The sequence below is a fragment of the Lithobates pipiens genome, unplaced genomic scaffold (assembly GCF_037356315.1).
Source record: "Lithobates pipiens isolate NorthernLeopardFrog02 unplaced genomic scaffold, aLitPip1_a1.2 Scaffold_13, whole genome shotgun sequence".
In the NCBI taxonomy this organism is placed as follows: Eukaryota; Metazoa; Chordata; class Amphibia; order Anura; family Ranidae; genus Lithobates; species Lithobates pipiens.
The window spans coordinates 154,216,897-154,241,263 of record NW_027507718.1 but is presented as its reverse complement, the minus strand read 5'-3'; the positions used below and the strand labels follow the sequence as shown (position 1 = coordinate 154,241,263).

The window sequence follows — 24,367 nt, the reverse complement described above, 5'->3', positions numbered from 1 at the left end:
AGACGTGAGTGTGTTTTGGGTAGCGATCAGGTGACTGACTTTCAACGAAGCCCCTATAGTGGGATGTGACGTCAATTCTGTGGGTAAATCTTAGCGGAATTCGGGAGTGAGATTGTTCTTTTTGCACCCAGAGCTTAGAAAGTTTGTTTTGATTCCAGTCCAATACACGCCCCAGATGGGAGGCCAGGTAGTAGCGTCACAAATCAGGGACAACCAACCCTCCCTGTTGTTTAGACTGTTGTTTAGAGAATCTGGATCGGGAGAGCTTGGAAAAGATAAATTTAGGGAGTATGTTCATTTTAATGAGATTGCATCTCCTGAACCAGGAATGGAGGCCGGAATGCCACCCGTGAAGCAAACTGCGGATCTTAGTGACAATGGGTGGGGGGAAGTTGAACATAAACGTACGCGCGATGTCCGGTGGAATGTAAGTACCTAAGTTCTTAAGGGCTGTATGGGTCCATTTAAATCGAAAATTGGACTGCAAGTCTAGTAACATTTGCGGGGGGACTGCAACCCCCATGGCCTCTGATTTCAAGAAGTATCCCGTATATCTGGAATTCCCGAAGGAGATTTGGCAAGGAAACTCTGGGATTCGTCAGCGAGAACAGAATGTCACCTGCGTAGGCAGATATCTTGCACTCAATAGTACCCATTTGGAGTCCCGTTATGTCTGAGTTTTGTCGAATTGTGGAGAGAAAGGGTTCCAATGACAGTGCGAATAATATGGGTGACAGGGGGCAACCCTGTCTGGTCCCATTCCCGATGTCAAGGGGAGATGAGAGCACCCCACTCGCTTTAACTTGAGCTGAAGGGCGTGAGTATATCTTACTTATCCATGCCAGCATCCGTTCACTCAGACCTATATGGCGAAGGACCGAGAACATGAATGTCCATTTGACCCGATCAAAAGCCTTCTCGGCATCAGTACTCACGAAAAGACAAGGGGTCTCAGATGACTTTGCTTTATGGACCAGGGTAAGCACCTTAATGGTGTTGTCCCTATCTTCCCTGGTAGGAATAAAACCTAAATTGTCACTGTGTATAAGGGACTGCAAGTGCTGTGCCAATCGCGTGGCGAGGATTTTAGAGAATAGTTTTAGGACCGAATTTAGGAGGGAAATGGGTCTGTAGCTCCCACATAGGCCCAAGTCTTTGCCCTCCTTAGGTATCAACGAGATGTGGGCTCTAAGGGTATCCTCAGGAAAATCCCCATTCGAGCTCAGGGTATTAAATAAATTCAGTATTGTGCGGTATATCCGTCAGGGCCCGGAGCCTTACCCACCTTCGGAGGTCACACGGCTGTCTGGACTTCTTCCAGTGTGATCGGGTCCTTCAAAGTACTCCCGTGATTCCGATGAGAGGGTTGGTAGACCAGAACCGATTACATATCTGTCTATATTGTCCTGTTCGGACCCTGAATCGGGCAGGTTGTAGAGATCAGAGTAAAATTTTTCAAAGACTTCGGCTATTTGGGTTGGGATAGAGGCCTTCTGGCCATTCTCATCTATCAACTGTGGTATGTAAGAGGCAGATTTCAACTCCTTTACCGACCTGGCTAAGATTTTTCCGCATTTGTCCCCTGACTCCTACGTCAGTTTACGACAAAACTGGAGTGCCTCTTTCTCTTTATAATGGAGTAGGTCAGTAATCTGGGTATGGAGTGTCCCCAATTCAATCTCTAAGGTCTGTGAGGGGGCATGTTTATGTTTCGCTTCCACAGAGGCAAGTTCACAAAACAGATTAGCAAGCTGTTCCTTCCGTGTTCGATTGATGCGCGCCCCGTGCCTGATAAGTACCCTGAGGAGTACTGACTTGTGAGCCTCCCAAATTATCCCTGGGTCGCAGTCCTGCGTTTAGTTTTCTTGGAAATAAAGGTCCAATTTCCTAGTCACATCTGCTAAAACTTCCGGTATCTGGAGGAGGCTCTCATTGAGGTGCCAGAATAGAGACCTAGGTGAGGGGTTCCTAGAGAGGGTGTAGGTAAGGGCTACAGGAGCATGGTCGGACCAAGTAATATGGCCGATGGAGGAAGAGCTCACCAAGTGCAGTTGGTCATGTGGAATCATGAAGAAGTCTATCCTCAAAGTATGATTTGTGAGGGGAAGAGCAAAAAGAGTAGTCCCTTTCCCCAGAGTGTTGCAGACGCCAGACATCAACTAATTGGTCATTCAGTAAACACTTAGTAATCCGCTTTCTAGAGGAAATGAGGAGCGAGGAGCAAGAGGCAGAAGTGTCAACTGATGGTGAAAGGGGACATTAAAGTCCCCACCTAATATCAACTGGCCCTCCCGAAAGTCACATAATCTGTGCAGGGTAGTTCTGAGGAACGTGTCTTGGTGATCATTGGGAGCGTACACAGTGGCAAATGTAAAAAGGCGTTCTCCAATGTGGCCCCTAAGAAAAAGATATCGGCCCCCAGGGTCCACCAGAGAATCCTGGAGAACCCAGGGGAGCCTGCTAGAGATCAGAATGGAGACTCCCTTGGTCTTAGAGGAGGGGTTAGTAGAGTGGTAGACCTTAGGGAAGGATCTCGACTGTAGAAAGGGGAGGCTAGTATTTTTAAAATGTGTCTCTTGTATAAAAGCCACATCAGTACAGGAAGTCTTCAGTTCTCACAGAAGGATCCACCATTTTTCAGGGGAGTTCAGTCCCTTAACGTTTAGAGAGGTGACCTTGACTGAGTCTGCCATCGCTCCTCGGGGAGGAGGAGGGGGACGTCAGAGAAAAGCAAAGAAAGTTGAACCAAGGTAAGTATTGGGTAGGAAATGGATAGCGGGAACTAAGAGGGAGAAAGGAAGGGCAAATGGAAGGAAAGGTAAGGGGAAAAAGAGGCCGGGCACCTCAACCCCAGGGGGAGAGGAAAATTAAGGGTTGTCCGCACTCAACATTACAGGAAGGGTATACTAAAACAGCACAATTATGCTATGGCGCTTACCAGATGTACACTGGGTTTAAAGCGCCGTCCTACTTGGGTTGGTGGGTAGACAGGTCGGAGAGGGAGCCCCCGGATCCCAGTCCCCCCAGTCCCAGCAGTGGTAAATGTCACGTCTGATACCGGTATGCAAATAAAAGACAATCAGTAACATCATAGAACCAAAAAACAATAGTATAATCAAAACAGAGGTAGAGCATATAACTGTCAGCACTGAGGGGTCTCCTTAGCTCGCCCTAAACATAGGCATGCACGAGGAAGCCCGTCACAACAGAAAAGGCATCACAGAATGGGATCCACCACCCCCCGTCCCATACCCCAAAAGTACATGCAGCCCCCGAACAAATGCATTTCTCCCTTTGGCAGATTGTCCTCTCCTTACCCCCTCTCCTCCGTCCACGCCCCGGGGGGAAAAGGGGAGGGAAGGGGAAAAAAGGGGGGAAGGGGGTAAAGGGGAGGGAAAGGGGGAGGGAAGGGGGGAAAGGGGGGGAGGGAAGGGGGGAAAGGGGGGGAGGGAAGGAGGGAAGGGGGAAGGGGGGAGCAGCAAGGGAGAGGGTACAAACATGCAGAAATGTCAAGTCCTTTAGCGCACTCACACCAGCAACCACCCGGATGCCATAAATTTCAACTCCTCCCCTCAATGGTCACCACATCAAGATGAAAGAGGAGCAGCCCTGGTCGGTGCATGGAGAATCCGGCAGGCAAGGGGCTGGGGCCACCATCCCTCCATCCAACGGGAGACTTCACCCGAGCAGCAGTCCTGGGGCCCGCCAATTATTGTCTCTCCTGCATCGCCATCGGGGGCTGTGTAGAGCATCCAGAGGGAGGCTGGGACCGCCCAAACAGTAAGGGGTAAATCCTCCAGGGGGGTCCAGAGTCACACTGGAGGGAAGCAGTGTCTCGTACCAATAGGCTCAATAAATAAGTCATCCAGGGTGTCCCCGAAAGCTGCAGAAGGCAATGTCGGCAAAGAGTAGGTGGGGGCCAGAGGGGGGGACGAGGGGCGCAACTAGGGGGAGGGGACACATATGCGGGAATGTCAAGCCCTTCCAGTACAGCGCACTAGGTATTACTCAGACCCCCAAAAGTGCAACTCCCCCCTCTAAGGTCAAGACTCCAGAAGGGAAGATGAGCCGCCCTGGTCTGTACATGAAAGAACCTGCTGCCAAGGGGTTGGGGCCATCATCCCTTTCTCCAATGGGAGATGCCACCGACATGACAGCCCCCTGTCCTGTCAAGTGGTGCCCCTCCGACAATGTCGTCGGGTATATGTGGAGCATCCAGGGGGAGGCAGGGACCACCCAAACAGTGAGGGGTAAAGCCTCCAAGGGGGACCGGTGTCAGACAGGAGGATAGCGGTGTCTTGTACAAGTTTGTTAATTAGACAAGTCATCCAGTGTGTTCCTGTGAGCAGCGGAAGGAAAGGTCGGTAAGGATTATGAATGGGTGGGGGCCAGGGAGTGCATAAAACTGCCACCAGATGACCGGGGCAGAGAGGGCAAGGGGATGAAAGTCAGATCTGGTAGGTGGGGGCGGGGGTGAGGAGTGTCCCTCATATTACTCACATTGGCCATCCCTTGAAGCTGAGTGCTCTGCATACCCAGGACGTTCTTCTGTATAATCTAGCCTATCTGTATACATTAGCCTGTCTTTTGTACACATTAGCCTGTCTGTATCAACTAGCGGGTCCTCTGTATACACTAGTGTATACAGATAGGCTAGATTATACAGAAGAACGTCCTGGGTATGCAGAGATGGAGGCTAGGGTATACAGAGAGAGAGGCTAGAGTATGCATACTTGCTGGTGTATACAGATGGACTAGTGTATACAGAAGACCGGCTAGTTTATATAGAGAGGCTAATGTGTGCAAAAGACAGGCTAGTGTATACAAATAGGCTAGATTATAGAGAAGAACATCTTGGGTATGCAGAGATGGGGGCTAGGGTATACAGAGAGAGAGGCTGGGTTACACAGAGAGGCTGGTGTATGCAGATTTGCTAGTGTATACAGACGGACTAGTGTATACAGAGAGGCTTGGGTATACAGAGAGCTAATGTATAAAGAGAAGCTAGTGTATACAAAAGACATCCAAGGGTATACAGAGAGGCTCGTGTATGCAGAAGACCGGCTAGTTTATACAGAGAGGCTAAAGTGTACAAAACACAGGCTAGTGTATATAGATAGACTAGATTATACAGAAGAACGTCATGGGTATGCAGAGATGGAGGCTAGGGTTACACAGACTTGACCTGTTTTTTTCGCTTGTTTCTCAAGGCGACCATCTTGGCGTTTGTCAAGAGGGCTGGACGTGTCTTGAAGAGAACACTTACGGCCACATCACCCTGAAAGCACCTGATCTCGTCTGATTTCAGAGGCTAAGCAGCGTCAGGCCTGGTTAGTACCTGGATGGGAGACTGTCTGGGAAGGCCAGGTGCCATAGAAGGATCTGGCCTGGTTAGTGTCTTGATTGGGAGATCGCCTGGGAATACCGGATGCCGTAGGCTTCTTTTTATGTTGTTGGCTTTGACCTGTTTTTTTTTAGCTTGTTTCCCAAGGTGACCATCTTGGCCTTTGTCAAGAGGCTTCAGAGTGCCCAAAGAGAGTGCCTAGGGCCAAATCACCCTGAAAGAGCCCAATCTCATCTGATCTCGGAGGCTAAGCAGCGATGGGCCTGGTTAGTACCTGGATGGGAGACAGCCTTGGAATACCAGGTGCCATAGGCTTCTCATTATGTTGTCGGCGTTGACCTGTTTTTTTCCCTTGTTTACCAAGGTGACCATCTTGGCATTTGTCAAGAGGGTTGAGAGTGCACAAAGAAATTGCCTACGGGCACAACACCCTGGAAGCGCCCAATCTCATCTGGTCTCAGAGGCTAAGCAGGGTTGGGCCTGGTTTGTACCTGGATGGGAGACCACCTGGGTTTTCCAGATGCCGCAGGCTTCTTTTTATGTTGTTGGTGTTGACCTGTTTTTTTCGCTTGTTTCCCAAAGTGATCATCTTGGCATTTGTCAAGAGGCTTGAGAGTACCTAAAGAGATCGCTTACAGCCGCATCACCCTGAAAGCACCCTATCTCTTCTGATCTCTGAGGCTAAGAAGGGTTGGGCCTAGTTAGTACTTGTATGGGAGACGGCCTTGGAATACCAGGTATTCTTCTTTTTATGTTGTTGGCGTTGACCTGTTTTTTTTCGCTTGTTTCCCAGGGTGACTATCTTGGCATTTTTCAGGAGAGTGCCCAAAGAGATTGCCTATGGACACATCACCCTGAAAGCGCCCAATCTCCTCTGATCTCAGAGGCTAGAAAGGGTCGCGCCTTGTTAATACCTGGATGGGAGACCGCCTGGGAATACTAGGTGCTGTAGGCTTCTTTTTATGTTGTTGGCATTGACTTGTTTTTTTTGTTTCCCAAGGTGACCATCTTGGCGTTTGTCAAGAGGGTTGAGCGTGCCTGAAAAAATCTACTATGGCCGTATCACCCTGAAAGAGCCCAATCTCATTTGATCTCAGAGGCTAAGCAGGGTTGGGACCTGGTTAGTACCTGGATGGGAGACCGCCTGGGATTCCTCGATGCCATAGGCTTTTTTTTTAAGTTCTTGGCATTGACTTATTTTTTTTTGCTTGTTTCCCAAGGTGACCATCTTGGCGTTTGTCAAGAGGGTTGAAAGTGCCTGAAGAGATTGCCTACGGGCACATCACCCTGAAAGCACCCAATCTCGTTTGATGTTGTGGGCTAAGAAGAGTCGGGCCTTGTTAGTACCTGGATGGGAGACCGCCTGGGAATACCAGGTGTCGTAGGCTTCTTTTTATGTTGTTGGCGTTGACCTGTTTTTTTTCCGCTTGTTTCCCAAGGTGACCCTCTTGGTGTTTGTCAAGAGGGTTGAGAGTGCCTGAAGAGATTGCCTATGGCCACATCACTCTGAAAACACCCAATCTCATCTGATCTTGGAGGCTAAGAAGAGTCAGGCCTGGTTAGTACCTGGATGGGAGACCACCTGGGAATACCAGTTATTGTAGGCTTCTTTTTATGTTGTTGGCGTTGATTCGTTTTTCTTTTCGCTTGTTTCCCAAGGTGACCATCTTGGCATTTGTCAAGAGGGTTGAGAGTGCCCAAAGAGTTCGCTTACAGCAGCATCACCCTGAAAGAGCCCTATCTCTTCTCATCTCTGAGGCTAAGAAGGGTTGGGCCTAGTTAGTCCCTGGATGGGAGATGACGTTGGAATACCAGGTGCCGTAGTCTTCTTTTTATGTTGTTGAACTTGACCTAGTTTTTTTTGCTTGTTTCCCAAGGTGACTATCTTGGCATTTGTCAAGAGGGTTGAGAGTGCCCAAAGAGATTGCCTATGGGCACATAAGCCTGAAAGCGCCCGATCTCCTCTGATCTCAGAGGCTAAACAGGGTCGGGCCTTGCTAGTACCTGGATTGGAGACCACCTGGGAATACTAGGTGCTGTAGGCTTCTTTTTATGTTGTTGGCGTTGACTTGTTTTTTTTTTGTTTGTTTACCAAGGTGACCATCTTGGTGTTTGTCAAGAGGGTTGAGAGTGCCTGAAGAGCTCGCCTATGGCCACATAACCCTGAAAGCACCAGATCTCGTCTAATCTCAGAGACTAAACAGGGTCGGGCCTTGTTAATACCTGGATGGGAGACCACCTGGAAATACTAGGTGCTGTAGTCTTCTTATGTTGTTGGCGTTGACTTGTTTTTTTGTTTGTTTCCCAAGGTGACCATCTTGGCGTTAGTCAAGAGGGTTGAGAGTGCCCGAAGAAATCTCCTACGGCCACATCACCCTGAAAGAGCCCAATCTCATCTGATCTCAGAGGCTAAGCAGGGTTGGGACCAGTTTAGTATCTGGATGGGAGTCCGCCTGGAATTTCCAGATGCCGTAGGCTTCTTTTTATGTTGTTGCCGTTGACCTATTTTTTTCCGCTTGTTCCCAAAGTGACCATCTTGGCGTTTGTCAAGAGAGTTTCGAGTGCCTGGAGATATTGGCTACGGCCACATCACCCTGAATCTGTTCCATCTCTTCTGATCTTGGAGGCTAAGCAGGGTCGGGCCGGGTTAATGCCTGGATGGGAGACCACCTGGGAATACCAGGTGTCGTAGGCTTCCTTTTTTTTCAAATAAAATTTTTTCTCCAAACAGGGGAAGACGGTCCCCCGAGTACATAATGCAACAGAGAAATACAGAGCAAAAAGCAGCTGAACAATACTTGATACAGGTATATTCGCAACTGTGAGTCTGCCTTCCATCAATCACAATGATTCGAGGCACGGATAAAGTACTGTACCAAGATCCATGGTCACACAAACCCCAGGTCCCTCCGGCATAATCCATCCAGAGGGGGGTGTGGGGCCGTCATTCCCAATTTTCCACTTTTTCCAAAAGAGAGAGGGGGAGGAGGGGGTGAGAGATAGGGGAGGAAGGCAGAAAAGAGAAGGGGTGAAAGATCAGGAAAGGAGAAGAGAGGACGAGACACGATGGCAGCCACTGTCCAAGGGGCCAGTCAAGGAAAGCTCAGAGCACTAAGGCGATAGCAGGTGACATCCTTCCAGCGAGAATATAAAGGTATTCCAGATGTCCCAGGTTTGTTTAAAAAATTCTTGTTTACCTTGTGATGTGAGGATCAAGTCCTCCATTTTTTTTAATGTCCTCTATTTTCCTAAGCCAGTGAGTAATGAAAGGGGGGGGAACATTTTTTCCAATAGAGAGGGATGCAGGATTTCGCTGCATTTATCACATGCCGTAAAATTGATTTTTTTGTACTTCTTAATGGGAATCTGTGAATGGTGCAAGAGAAAGAATGCAACCTCTTCCTGCATGGAGAAGTCTGTGAATTTTTGTGTTATGCATCGGATCTCTGTCCAGAAGTCCACCAAGCTGGGGCAGGACCAAAAAATGTGGAGCAACGTGCCCTCTTCTTCTCCACACCTCCAGCATATATTCGAGGAAGAGGGGAAACATTTATGCAGCTTTGATGGTGTCAAATACCACCTGGTGAGAAGTTTAAAATTAGTCTCCTATATCTTCGTGCACAGCGAGGTTTTGAGAGAAAAAGTGATAATGCGTTGTCTCTGTGCTGGGGAAAACAAGCAATTAAGGTCCTTTTCCCAGTTGGACAGACAGGTTAAGTGTGGGTAATCTGTTTGAGAGAGAATGTGGGCCAAAGGGTCTTCGCTCCTGCATAGAGTCTCAAACTCCGTCTGAGGGCGGGCGAACGTTTGAGGATTGGGGATGGAATGGAGAAAATGATGTCGTTTTGCCGCTCTCCAAAAAGGCAGTTGGAAAAGCCCTGTCGGATCTGTTAGGGTTGAGAAAGAAGGCCATTTTCCATCAATGACGAATTTAGACACATTGTCTAGGTTGGAATTTCTAAGTGGGTCCCCGGTTCAAAGTTCGGATGGCCACGTATAGGGAATAGGGGGGAAGTCAAAGACGTGAGTGTGTTTTGGGTACCGATCAGGTGACTGACTTTCAACTAAGCCCCTATAGTGGGATGTGACGTCAATTCTCTGGGTAAATCCTTATAGCACCACATGGCGCTTCTTAGCGGAATTCGGGAGTGAGCTTAGAAAGTTTGTTTTGATTCCAGTCCAATACACGCCCCAGATGGGAGGCCAGGTAGTAGCGTCACAAGTCAGGGAGAACCAACCCTCCCTGTTGTTTAGACAATGTCAGCTGTGACTGCTTAAGTCTGGGATTTTTGTGGGCTCAGTTAAATTGAGTGAGCAAGGATTGAGCTTGCTTAAAAAACGGGACTGGAATCTGGATCAGGAGAGCTTGGAAAAGATAGGTAAATTTAGGGAGTATGTTCACTTTAATGAGATTGCATCTCCTGAACCAGGAATGGAGGCCAGAATGCCACCCGTGAAGCAAACTGCGGATCTTAGTGACAAGGGGTGGGGGGAAGTTCAACATAAAAGTTTGCGCGATGTCCGGTGGAATGTAAGTACCTAAGTTCTTAAGGGCTGTATGGGTCCATCTAAATCGAAAATTGGACTGCAAGTCTATTAACGTTTGCGGGGGGACTGCAACCCCCATGGCCTCTGATTTCAAGAAGTATCCCATATATCTGGAATTCCCAAAGGAGATTTGGCAAGGAAACTCTGGGATTCGTCAGCGAGAACAGCATGTCATCCGTGTAGGCAGATATCTTGCACTCAATAGTACCCATTTGGAGTCCCGTTATGTCTGAGTTTTGTGGAATTGTGGAGAGAAAGGGTTCCAATGACAGTGCGAATAATAGGGGCGACAGGGGGCAACCCTGTCTGGTCCCATTTCCGATGTCAAGGGGAGATGAGAGCACCCCATTCGCTTTGACTTGAGCTGAAGGGCTAGAGTATATCTTATCCATGCCAGAATGAGTTCACTCAGACCTATATGGCGAAGGACCGAGAACATGAATGTCCATTTGACCCGATCAAAAGCCTTCTCGGCATCAGTACTCACGAAAAGACAAGGGGTCCCAGATGACTTTGCTTTATGGACGAGGGTAAGCACCTTAATGGTGTTGTCCCTATCTTCCCTGGTGGGAATAAAACCTAACTGGTCAATATGTAGAAGTGATGTGCCAATCACGTGGCGAGGATTTTAGAGAATAGTTTTAGGACCGAATTTAGGAGGGAAATGGGTCTGTAGCTCCCACATAGGCCCGGGTCTTTGTCCTCCTTAGGTATCAACGAGATGTGGGCTCTAAGGGTATCCTCAGGAATATCCCCATTCGAGCTCAGAGTATTAAATAAATTCACCAAGCGCGGGCCGAGAATAGGGAGGAAGGTCTTATAGTATTGTGCGGTATATTTCGTCAGGGCCCGGAGCCTTACCCACCTTCAGAGGTCCCACGGCCGTCTGGACTTCTTCCAGTGTGATCGGGTCCTCCAAGTACTCCCGTGATTCCGATGAGAGGGTTGGTAGACCAGAACTGGTTACATATCTGTCTATATTGTCCTGTCCAGACCCTGAATCGGGCAGGTTGTAGAGATCAGAGTAACATTTTTCAAAGACTTCGGCTATTTGGGTTGGGGTAGAGGCCCTCTGGCCATTCTCATCTATCAACTGTGGTATGTAAGAGGCAGATTTAAACTCCTTTACCGACCTGGCTAAGATTTTTCCGCATTTATCCCCTGACTCCTACGTCAGTTTATGACAAAACTGGAGTGCCGCTTTCGCTTTATAATGGAGTAGGTCAGCAATCTGGGTACGGAGTGTCCCCAATTCAATCTCTAAGGTCCGTGAGGGGGCATGTTTATGTTTCGCTTCCACAGAGGCAAGTTCACGAAACAGATTAGCAAGCTGTTCCTTCCGTGTTTGTTTGATGCGTGCCCCGTGCCTGATAAGTACCCTGCGGAGTACTGACTTGTGAGCCTCCCAAATTATCCCCGGGTCGCAGTCCTGCGTTTAGTTTTCTTGGAAATAAAGGTCCAATTCCCTGGTCACATCTGCTAAAACTTCCGGTATCTGGAGGAGGCTCTCAGTAAGGTGCCAGAATAGAGACCTAGGTGAGGGGTTCCTAGAGAGGGTGTTGGTAAGGGCTACAGGAGCGAAAGAGCAAAAAGAGCAGTCCCTTTCCCCGGAGTATTGCAGACGCCAGACATTAACTAATTGGTCATTCAGTAAACACTTAGTAATCCGCTTTCTAGAGGAAATGAGGAGCACGGTGCAAGAGGCAGAAGTGTCAATCGATGGCGAAAGGGGACATTAAAGTCCCCAACTAATATCAACTGGCCCTCCCGAAAGTCACATAATCTGTGCAGGGTAGTTCTGAGGAACGTGTCTTGGTGATCATTGGGAGCGTACACAGTGGCAAATGTACAAAGGAGCTCTACAATGTGGCCTCTAAGAAAAAGATATCGACCCCCAGGGTCCACCAGAGAATCCTGGAGAACCCAGGGGAGCCTGCTAGAGATCAGAATTGAGACTCCCTTGGTCTTAGAGGAGGGGTTAGTAGAGTGGTAGACCTTAGGGAAGGATCTCGACCGTAGAAAGGGGAGGCTAGTATATTTAAAATGTGTTTCTTGTATAAAGGCCACATCAGTAAAGGAAGTCTTCAGTTCTCACAGGAGGATCCACAGTTTTTCAGGGGAGTTCAGTCCCTAAACGTTTAGAGAGGTGACCTTGACTGAGTCTGCCATCGCTCCTCGGGGAGGGGGAGGTCAGAGAAAAGCAAAGAAAGTTGAACCAAGATAGGTATTGGGTAGGTAATGGATGGCGGGAACTAAGGGGGAGAAAGGAAGGGCAAATGGAAGGAAAGGTAAGGGGAAAAAGAGGTCGGGCACCTCAACCCCAGGGGGAGAGGGAAATTAAGGGTTGTCCGCACTCAACAGTACAGGAAGGGTATACTAAAACAGCACAATTATGCTATAGCGCTTACCAGATGTACACTGGGTTTAAAGCGCCGTCCTACTTGGGTTGGTGGGTAGACAGGTCGGAGAGGGAGCCCCCGGATCCCAGTCCCCCCAGTCCCGGCAGTGGTAAATGTAACGTCTGATACCGGTATGCAAATAAAAGACAATCAGTAACATCATCGAACCAAAAAACCATAGTATAATCAAAACAGAGGTAGAGCATATAACTGTCAGCACTGAGGGGTCTCCTCAGCTCGTCCTAAACGTAGGCATGCACGAGAGCCCGTCAAAACAGAAAAGGGATCACAGAATGGGATCCACCACCCCCGTCCCATACCCCAAAAGTACATGCAGCCCCCAAACAAATGCATTTATCCCTTTTGCAGATTGTCCTCTCCTTACCCCTTCTTCCCCGTCCACACCCCGGGGGAAAAGGGGGAGGGAAGGGGGGAGGGAAGGGGGGAAAAAGGAGGGAAGGGGTAAAGGGGGAGGGAAAGGAGGGAGGGAAGGGGGGAAAGGTGGGAGGGAAGGTAAGGAGGGAGGGGGGGAAGGGGGGAGGGAAGGAGGGGCAGCAAGGGAGAGGGGACAAACATGCGGAAATGTCAAGTCCTTTAGCGCACTCACACTAGCAACCACACGGACCTCATAAATTTCAACGACTCCCCTCCATGGTCACCACATCAAGATGAAAGAGGAGCAGCCCTGGTCGGTGCATGGAGAATCCGGCAGGCAAGGGGCTGGGGCCACCATCCCGCCATCCAACGGGAGACTTCACCCGAGCAGCAGTCCTGGGGCCCGCCAATTAGTGTCCTGCATCGCCATCGGGGGCTGTGTAGAGCATCCAGAGGGAGGCTGGGACCGCCCCAAACAGTAAGGGGTAAATCCTCCAGGGGGGTCCAGAGTCAAACTGGAGGAAAGCAGTGTCTCGTACCAATAGGCTCAATAAATAAGTCATCCAGGGTGTCCCCGAAAGCTGCAGAAGGCAATGTCGGCAAAGAGTAGGTGGGGGCCAGCGGGGGGGACGAGGGGCGCAACCAGGGGGAGGGGACACATATGCGGGAATGTCAAGCCCTTCCAGTACAACGCACTAGGTATCACTCAGACCCCCAAAGTGCAACTCCCCCCTCTAAGGTCAAGACTCCAGAAGGGAAGATGAGCCGCCCTGGTCTGTACATGAAAGAACCTGCTGCCAAGGGGTTGGGGCCATCATCCCTTCCTCCAATGGGAGATGCCACCAGCATGACAGCCCCGTGTCCTGTCAAGTGGTGCCCCTCCAACAATGTCATCGGGGTATATGTGGAGCATCCAGGGGGAGGCAGGGACCACCCAAACAGTGAGGGGTAAAGCCTCCAAGGGGGACCGGTGTCAGACAGGAGGATAGCGGTGTCTTGTACAAGTTGGTTAATTAGACAAGTCATCCAGTGTGTTCCTGTGAGCAGCGGAAGGAAAGGTCGGTAAGATTTATGAATGGGTGGGGGCCAGGGAATGCATAAAACTGCCACCAGATGACCGGGGCAGAGAGGGCAAGGGGATGAAAGTCAGATCTGGTAGGTGGGGGGGTGAGGAGTGTCCCTCATATTACTCACGTTGGCAATCCCTTGAATCTGAGCGCTCTGCATACCCAGGACATTCTTCTGTATAATCTAGCCTATCTGTATAGATTAGCCTGTCTTTTGTACACATTAGCCTCTCTGTATCAACTAGCCGGTCCTCTGTATACACTAGTCCGTCTGTATACACTAGTGTATACAGATAGGCTAGATTATACAGAAGAACGTCCTGGGTATGCAGAGATGGAGGCTAGGGTATACAGAGAGAGAGGCTAGAGTATGCATACTTGCTAGTGTATAAGGGCGGACTAGTGTATACAGAAGACCCGTTAGTTTATACAGAGAGGCTAATGTGTACAAAGACAGGCTAGTGTATACAGATAGGCTAGTGTATACAGATAAGCTAGATTATACAGAAGAACGTCCTGGGTATGCAGAGATGGAGGCTAAGGTATACAGAGAGAGAGGCTTGAGTATGCATACTTGCTAGTGTATACAGACGGACTAGTGTATACAGAAGACCTTTCTAGTTTATACAGAGAGGCTAATGTGTACAAAAGACATGCCAGTGTATACAAATAGGCTAGATTATAGAGAAGAACGTCCTGGGTATGCAGAGATGGAGGCTAAGGTATACAGAGAGAGAGGCTGGGTTACACAGAGAGGCTAGTATATGCAGACTTGCTGGTGTATACAGAATATTAGGGAGGCCGGGGTATAAAGAGAAGCTAGGTTATACAGTAGACAGGCTAGTTTATATAAAAGACAAAATTGGGTAAACAGAATACAGGCTGGGGTATAATGAGAGGCAAGATTATACAGAGAGGCTAGGGTACACAGAGAGGCTAGTGTATGAAGATGTATACAGAAAGGCGGGGTATACCAAGAGGCTAGGTGTATAAAAAAACAAGCTAGGGTATACATAAGACCGCCTGGGGTATACAGTGAGGCTATTATAATTGGAATGAGGCTGGGGTAATAAGATTGGCTTGGGTACATGGCGAGGTACACCCTAGAAAAGAAACAGAAAACAGAAAAGTCAAACAGAGTTATACAGATAGGCTAATGTTATTCCCCTGAGCCTAGTGTATACAGAAGAATGGCTAGTGTATACAGAGAGGCTAGTGTGTACAGATGACAAGCTATTGTTTACAGATAGGCTTGTGTATACGGAAGACAGTCTGGGGAATTCAGTGAGGCTAGTGTATGCAGAGAGGCTGTAACACAGAGACTGTTGTAAAAAGAAGGCAGGCTAGTGTATATAGATTCCAGGCACGTATATACAGAAGACAGAGAGGCTAGTCTATATAGAGTGGCTGGTGTACACAGAGAGATTAATGTATACAGAAAAGGCTAGCGTGTACAGAAGACAGGACTTTATTTTTTGCTAATGCAACTACTTCTGAAACATGTAAAGAGTTACAGTGCTTTTTTCATATTTTGGTGCTGTTAAAAGGTCAGTGGTGTGTTGTCAGTGGTGATATCAATGTGACAGTTAATGTGGAGAACTACAAATCTACAAAATAGCGCAAAAGAGTTCTAAGTTTATTTTGTTAAGTCATTGACTGATAGACGTTAAGTTTGGCAGTACATGGTTTATTTTGATGTAAGATAGTTTTATTCTCTACCTATAGCCGAGTTTTAGACGACTTTATTATTAGCATTATTCGCATTATTCATATTTATTATGCAGAGTGTAAGTATTGCAGTGAGACGATATTTCATTTGAAAGATTTGTATTATTATACATAGCATTGTTAGCAGACCAATAGGACAATTTACATGGCTTAATATTGCAGAGCGTAATTTAACAGGAAAGAGATGCAGTAGCTTCATAAAACTAAGAAATTGTTGCAGTACTCTAAATTTAAAAGTTGTTCCGGTGGCACTGAGTAGACTGATATTAGATGATATTAGATAAGTGATCTACACATTTCGTTTACTATTGCAGAGAGATACCGGCTAATTGTTAATATCTTAATATGTGCTGCGTGTAAGGTAGAAATAAGATGGTTTTGTGTGAGTTGGTTTACCAGGATTTAGAGATAGTAATCTGTTTATTCTAATAATAAATATAGCAAAATAACTCAGATTAATATTGAGACAGTATATACAGGTTGGGTTTAAATGGAAATACACGAAATAACAGCAACGACGTGTGTAGGTTTTTATCAATCAGGTTCATTACGTGTCTTTAATCATGTATTCATCATGTATAATCATGTATACCTCAAATTTAGCATAAGGATGAGAAAGGATAATAACTGGCAGAGGATGACATGGCAAAAAGACAAACTGCATTAGAAATGTGAATGTGAATTAGAGATGAAATGTCAATCCCCATTGGTTACTTACAGGTAACCATTAATACAGTTAACACGGCTACGTACAACAAAGTGTGAGCTAAGCAGCTAAATATTTCTTAATATTGCAGAGATTAAGTATTGCAGTTGAAAAGAGATCGGAAGCGTTAGTTGCAGTAGCTTCAAAATGACTGAGAAATCATTTCATTACTCTAAATGTAAAAGTTATCCCGGTAGCACTGAGTGGACTGATATTAGATGAGTGATCGTTGTAGTACAAATTCAGTTTCCTATAGCAGAGAGATACCAGCTAAATGTGAGAAGAGCAATTAAACTGTTCACATCGGTAGCATTGCATTACTCTTAATATGTGCAGCGTGTAAAGAAGCAATAAGATGGATTTGTATTATCCTAAAATTAGCAGTATACGTAATAAAGGTGAGTAGGTAACCTGGATTTAGACATAGCAAACTCTATAATCTAATTTAGCAAAATTAGAAGGATAGACAGTATATACAAGTCGAGTTTAAGTGGAAATACACAAAATATCTAGCTTACCTTTACATTGTTCAATAGAGCGTTGAAAAGTAATACCAAGGCAGAATGTCGGAATAGCAATTAGATGAGATGATTGCTGTAATCATGAAATATCAGCAACGATGTGACTACATTTCTATAGTTTTTCAGGATCCTTACGTGTCTTTAAGGATGAGAAAGTATAATAACTGGCAAAGTATGACATAGCAAAGAGACAAATTGCATTAGAGATGTGAGATAGACATGAAATGTCAATCCCCATTGGTTACTTACATGTAACCATTAATACAGTTAACATAGCTACATACATCAAAGTGTGAGCTAAGCAGCTAAAAAAAATTCCAACGTGTAAATCGTTGCATTAATTTTGTTACGCACGAAGACTGCTTACACTGACTGTTTTCCGTTTCCACTGGTTATCGGCATAATGTATCAGTAACCATGAACATAGACAGTTTACATTAGGATGTATGCTAAAACTATTATGATAAATTATATAATATAGAAATACAACAGGAAAATAAAAAAGAGGAAAGGGCGGAAAAGATTGGAAAATATATTAACGAAACAGCTTTACCTAGATTCCCTAGAGAAGCAATTGAGGAAATGGAAGAAGAAATTTCAGGGGAGGAGATACAACAGGCAATAGCCGAAATGGCCCTGGGAAAGAGCCCAGGACCAGGCGGCTACACAGCAAGATTTTATAAACAATTTCAAGACTTAATTATACCTTTACTTAAAAAAACATATAATTCCATAACTAAAATGCAAACTTTTGTACCACAGAGCACAGAAGCTCATATTATACTTATCCCAAAACCAGAAAAAGATCATACACTAAGTAAAAACTTTCGTCCTATTTCATTGACAAATATTGATATTAGATTATATTCAAAGATTATCTCCAATAGATTAATTCCAAGAATGCCGGAATATATAAAGCTAGATCAAACAGGGTTTATAAAGGGGCGAGAAACCAGGGATAATATAATAAAAACATGCACGTTGATTGAGCATGTTCAGAGAGCCGCCATCCCAGCCTGTTTACTAACTATAGATGCTGAGAAAGCTTTCGATAGGGTGGGATGGCGGTTCTTAGAGGAGGCATTACTACAGACAGGAATGGGTCCCAGAATGTTAGGCAGGATCATGGCATTATATGCCAATTCAAGGGCCAAAGTAAGAATAAATGGGATGTTCTCAGAGTATATAAAAGTGTCAAACGGGACCCGTCAAGGGTGTCCCCTATCCCCTTTATTATACATAATAGTAATGGAACATCTAATCAATGCAATAAGGAAAAATAAAGATATACAAGGGATTAAAATTAAGGATAAAGAATACAAGCTGGCAGTATATGCAGATGATTTATTACTATATATAACAAACCCTATTATAACAATCCCTAATATAATAAAAGAACTTGATAGATTCGGGGAATTAAGTAACTTCAGGGTAAACTATGATAAATCAGAAATGATGAACATTACTCTAAAAGAAGAAATGCAAATACTTTTACAAAAAGATTTCCCGTTTAAATGGCAGAAAGAGGCGATTAAATACCTGGGCATTATGATTCCGAGAGATTTGAAACAGATACAGGAATTAAATCATAATGTGGTTATACGTAAAGTAATAAAACAACTGCAAAAATACAAAAATATAACATACTCATTGTTAGGGAGAATAAATATAATAAAAATGGATCTATTGCCAAAGATTTTATATGTTTTCCAAACATTACCCATCGTTCCACTTAAGAGGATAATGATAGATTTAAGGAAGGCCATAAGTAGTTTTATATGGGCAAAAAAAAAACTCCAGAATAAAAAGAGAAACACTAACTAGAATAAAAGAAAATGGAGGTTTAGCATTACCTCATTTTTTAAAATATATGCAAGCGGCATCACTGGTTAGAATTATAAACTGGCAATATGATAGTAAAAATAAACAATGGATAGTTTAAGAAGAAGATGTTGCGGGTACACAGCTAAAATTTTTGCCATGGATAAAACCTGAATTAAGGGGAAAAAAAAGGGAATTGCCAATCTTTGCAAGAGCTACTTTAAAAATATGGGATGCAGTGTTGAAAAAAGGCAAGCTATCCTCCAGAACTGGACCCTTCTCTCCATTGATGTCCAACCCGGAATTTAAGCCAGCATTGGAAAGCGTTAGCTATTTGAAATGGAACAAGATGGAGAATATAAGATTGGTCCAGATATTGGTGGATGGAAATATGCCTAGTTTAACTGATCTCGGATTAGAAGCAAAAAAACACTGGTTACAATATCATCAACTAGAAACATTTGTTGAAACAAACAAAAGTTTAATAAATAGACCATTAACTAAATTCGAGCAGATAATATTAAAAGAGCAGAACCATAAGAATAAATTATCTAAAATATATGTATCGTTGTTACCCACAGGAGATATTAGAGATTTAACAGGAATAAGAAAGTGGGAAGAAGAACTAGGAGAGATAATTACAGAAGAAGAATGGAATTTTTTTTTTAGGAATAATACATAAAACTTCAACGGCACTAAAATATCAAGAACGTAATTATAAGGTGACAATGAGGTGGTACTGGAGTCCAGTGGCATTAAAAAAAATTAATAAAGGAAATACAGAGAAATGTTGGAGGTGTGGGATAGAAAAAGGGACAATGGAACATATTTGGTTCAGTTGTAAGAAAGTAAAAAACTTTTGGTTAAGTGTTTTCGAGATATATCAAAAAGTGACTGAAAAAAAACTGGCTCTAGATGTGAAGGTACTGGTAAGGTATAGTGTACTACAGTATATATAGGGTTGAGTGAAGTACAGTCTGCTAATCACAACCTAAAAAGCACACCGTACTATATGCCCGTACCCTCCTGTTTGAAGAGGATGAGCGGTGTCATATTTTTGGGGCCCAGCAGCAAGTTGCTGGTATCAGTGCTGCTGTTAGTGCTCTCTATCTCGGTGCTGGTGTCAGTGCACTCTATCACGGTGCAGTTGTCAGTGCTGTATATCACGGTGCTGGTGATCATCTCCGGCACCCTCTTCTTTGCCTACCCTGACCTTCCCTCACCTCCATTGTCTCAAGAGTCCTGAATTGTCAGAATTTCACATATAAAAAAAGAATGCTTGTAGTTGTCAATCCCAGATTCACCTCATACATGTGTTATGTCACGGTGCTGGTGTCAGATCACTCTATCACGGTGCAGGTGTCAGTGCTCTATGTCACGGTGCTGGTGATCATCTCCTGCACCCTCTTCTTTGCCTACCCTGACCTTCCCTCACCCCCATTGTCTCAAGAGTCCTGAATTGTCAGAATTTCACATATAAAAAAGGAATGCTTGTAGTTGTCGATCCCAGATTCACCTCATACATGTGTTATGTCACGGTGCTGGTGTCAGATCACTCTATCACGGTGCAGGTGTCAGTGCTCTATATCACGGTGCTGGTGATCATCTCCTGCACCCTCTTGTTTGCCTACCCTGACCTTCCCTCGCCTCCATTGTCTCAAGAGTCCTGAATTGTCAGAATTTCACATATAAAAAAAGAATGCTTGTAGTTGTCGATCCCAGATTCACCTCATACATGTGTTATGTCACGGTGCTGGTGTCAGATCAATCTATCACGGTGCAGGTGTCAGTGCTCTATATCATGGTGCTGGTGCTGGTGATCATCTCCTGCACCCTCTTCTTTGCCTACCCTGACCTTCCCTCGCCTCCATTGTCTCAAGAGTCCTGAAATGTCAGAATTTCACATATACAAAAAGAATGCTTGTAGTTGTCGATCCCAGATTCACCTCATACATGTGTTATGTCATTGGCCATGTGTGCACAGCTAGCAATTATTTTGTGGCTGCAAATATGACCTGTAGGTTTGTAAAGTTCACCATCCCTGTGCTGTGCTGACTTCCTCCTGGGGCTGTACCTCTTCTGTGCATATTATGAGGGGCCCCCACCATCCCTGTGCTATGCTGACTTCCTCCTGGGGCTGCTTATTATGAGGGGCTCCCACCATCCCTGTGCTGTGCTGACTTCCTCCTGGGGCTGTACCTCTGCTGTGCATATTATGAGGGGCTCCCACCATCCCTGTACTATGCTCATTATGAGGGGCTCCCACCATCCCTGTGCTGTGCTGACTTCCTCCTGGGGCTGCTTATTATGAGGGGCTCCCACCATCCCTGTGCTATGCTGACTTACTCCTGGGGCTGTACCTCTGCTGTGCATATTATGAGGGGCTCCCACCATCCCTGTGCTATACTCATTATGAGGGGCTCCCACCATCCCTGTGCTATTCTCATTATGAGGGGCTCCCACCATCCCTGTGCTATGCTGACTTACTCCTGGAGCTGCTAACGGTGCAGGTGTCAGTGCTGTATATCATGGTGCTGGTGTCAGTGCTGTATATCACGGTGCTGGTGTCAGTGCTTTATGTCACGCTGCTGATGTCAGTGCTCTCTATCACGGTGCTGGTGTCAGATCACTCTATCACCGTGCAGGTGTCATTGCTGTATGTCACGGTGCAGGTGTCATTGCTGTATGTCACGCTGCTAATGTCAGTGCTCTCTATCACGGTGCTGGTGTCAGATCACTCTATCACGGTACAGGTGTCATTGCTTTATGTCACGCTGCTGATGTCAGTGCTCTCTATCACGGAGCTGGTGTCAGATCACTCTATCACGGTGCAGGTGTCATTGCTGTATGTCACGCTGCTGGTGATCATCTCCTGCACCCTCTTCTTTGCCTACCCTGACCTTCCCTCTCCTCCATTGCCTTCATGCGCTCCACAGTCCTGAATTGTCACAATTTCACATATAACAAAAGAAGGCTTGTAGTTGTCGATCCCAGATTCACCTCATACATGTGTTATGTCATTGGCCATGTGGTGGGACTATGTTTGCACAGCTAGTAATTATTTTGTGGCTGCAAATTTGACCTGTAGGTTTGCAAAGTTCGCCTCCCATTGAAGTCAATGGGGCCCGCCGCGAACGTTACGGTTCGCGAACTATCGGCCGCGTTCGCGAAACGTCCCGTCGGAAGTTCGTCCATCACTACTCCTAAGAAGTAATGAGCAGTTTGTGGCGCCAAGTTATGGTCTATTAGTTAATTTTTTATTGCAAATAAAGCAATGCATGTTTTTTTTGTTTTTTTTTGGTTGGCTATAATTTCACAGGTCAACAGATGTTCCTTTTTTAATAAGGCATAAACAGAGAAAAATATGGAGGCTTTCTTCATGGGTTTCTTCTTCTGGAGACCTTGGTCTTGCAGATACTCTTTAACAATGAAACTGGACATAGATGGAATGAAATTCGAACGGTTCAGCAGGAACCAGCCGAATCTTCAATCTTTGGCTGTTCCCATTCCTGAAACTTTGCTCTAATCGACTTCTCTCGAACCGGCTTGTTGGAAGGTTTTACTTTCAATAAGCGCTGATTAGTGTATTTTGACAGGGGAGTCATCTCCCCTTTTGTCAGAATACAATAACCAAGAAGGAAGGATTTCTCCATTGACTCCACTTGTGTGAATGTGATAATCAGTTCAGTTGTTTGTTTGTTTTGATCAGCCCACTTTAAAAAAACTTCCATGTATGGCAAGCCTTAGAGTAACTAAAGATGAATTTGGATCCATGTGTGGCCACTGTGGTTGAACAGAAGTCAGGATATTCCCAATCAGTCAGTGCTGTAGGCTGGAGAGATGATCTGTATATTTTGACAGCAAGGTAGTCTTCCTGCTGTCAGAATTCAATGATACAGTGGAGAGGATTCCAGCACCCACATTGAGTGTGTGGATGGAGGAATCCAGTCAGGTTTTGTTTTTTAAATTTAACCCACTAGCTGAATGAAAAAAACGGACATGTGCATGGCCAGCTTTAGAGATTCAGGGGTTAAGTGACCTGGAGATATTGAAGCCAGGTTTAACCATAACAACCATGCAGTAAGCATTTTAGGTTAACAGTAAAAAAAAAAATTATATCGTGCCATGGTTTAGATTATGTATTTTTAACCCAGACCTCAGATTTCATTATCTCTGGATAAGTAAGCATAATGCCATTGTAAATTTTCTCTTTTTCATGACTAGTTGATAAGCCATGTAATCTTCAAGCAAGATGGGAAGCCAGGCACACTCCAAGCAAGATGGGAAGCCAGGCACACTCCAAGCAAGATGGAATCCCTTTTCTGCTCCTGCAGCATTAGCAGATGGTGGGTACCTACATAAAACTCATGGAGGATGATAAAATAAATTGTCTAACATGCTATAATATTTCTAGTCTGAGTTAGGAATAAAAAAGTATATAGCTCAATCAACAGCAGTGTTCAGGCGCAATGCACATAGATTTTTTGCTGCCCATTTTTTGCAGCTAGGCTTTAGACAGGACCCCCTCCCAAGCCCACTGTAGCCATGAAATCTTCAAGCAAGATGGGAAGCCATGAAATCTTCAAGCAAGATGGGAAGCCATGAAATCTTCAAGCAAGATGGGAAGCCATGAAATCTTCAAGCAAGATGGCAAGCCATGATCTCTTCAAGCAAGATGGCAAGCCATGATCTCTTCAAGCAAGATGGCAAGCCATGATCTCTTCAAGCAAGATGGAATCCCGTTTCTGCTCCTGCAGCATTAGCAGATGGTGGGTACCTACATAAAACTCATGGAGGATGATAAAATAAATTGTCTAACATGCTATAATATTTCTAGACTGAGTTAGGAATAAAAAAGTATATAGCTCAATCAACAGCAGTGTTCAGGCGCAATGCACATAGATTTTTTGCTGCCAATTTTTTGCAGCTAGGCTTTAGACAGGACCCCCTCCCAAGCCCACTGTAGCCATGAAATTTTCAAGCAAGATGGGAAACCATGAAATCTTCAAGCAAGATGGGAAGCCATGAAATCTTCAAGCAAGATGGGAAGCCATGAAATCTTCAAGCAAGATGGGAAGCCATGATCTCTTCAAGCAAGATGGCAAGCCATGATCTCTTCAAGCAAGATGGCAAGCCATAATCTCTTCAAGCAAGATGGAATCCCGTTTCTGCTCCTGCAGCATTAGCAGATGGTGGGTACCTACATAAAACTCATTAAGGATGATACAATAAATTGTCTAACATGCTATAGAAGCAGTGTCAGAGTTATGAGCTTTAATCATAACTCAGTGCTGGGGTTCATCACTGAATTTTGTGGACCCAAAAATATTACTAGACTGAGTTAGGAATGAAAACGTATATAGCTTAATCAACAGCCTGAGTTATGAGCTTTAATCATAACGCATTGCTTGGGTTTAGCCACTCAGTTTTGTGGACCCAAAAATATTGCTTGACTGAGTTAGGAATGAAAAAGAGAGCAGGGATTTCAGTCTGATCCCTCTTGGAAAAGTCTACAGAGAGCCCTCGCTCTCTGGAAGTAAAGGGCGGCTGTTGGAAGACCATCTTACATTTCAATTGTAAGCTATAATTAAGCCTCTAGTCCGGTTGCTAGGTTGTTCTGAAGTAGAAGGCTGAGGGACTGGGTCAATCTCAGTTCGTGCTGGACTGGCGGAAGAGAGTCCATTCCTCTCAGAAGGCCAGGCTAGATCTGATTCAGTCCCTCTTCCAACTGCTCCCAGGGCAACATGGCAGGCAGTCTAAATAAAACTGTTCATCCTTTCTTCCTGGGAATTTGGTATTTTGATCTTGGAATGGTTCTTAGCTTTTCTTGGTTAGAGTATGAGGGCACCATACTACAG

The 24,367-nt window shown here is 45.3% G+C and overlaps 5 pseudogenes; all 5 read left to right on the top strand.

The window, feature by feature from the left end:
* Nucleotides 1-5,260: 5,260 nt before the first annotated feature.
* On the top strand, nt 5,261-5,379 carry LOC143979669 (5S ribosomal RNA; annotated as a pseudogene).
* Nucleotides 5,380-5,540: 161 nt separating this feature from the next.
* LOC143979582 (5S ribosomal RNA) lies at nt 5,541-5,659 on the top strand (annotated as a pseudogene).
* Nucleotides 5,660-6,613: 954 nt separating this feature from the next.
* LOC143979837 (5S ribosomal RNA) lies at nt 6,614-6,732 on the top strand (annotated as a pseudogene).
* Nucleotides 6,733-6,832: 100 nt separating this feature from the next.
* Nucleotides 6,833-6,951, top strand: LOC143979143 (5S ribosomal RNA; annotated as a pseudogene).
* Nucleotides 6,952-7,920: 969 nt separating this feature from the next.
* On the top strand, nt 7,921-8,039 carry LOC143979810 (5S ribosomal RNA; annotated as a pseudogene).
* Nucleotides 8,040-24,367: the final 16,328 nt, after the last annotated feature.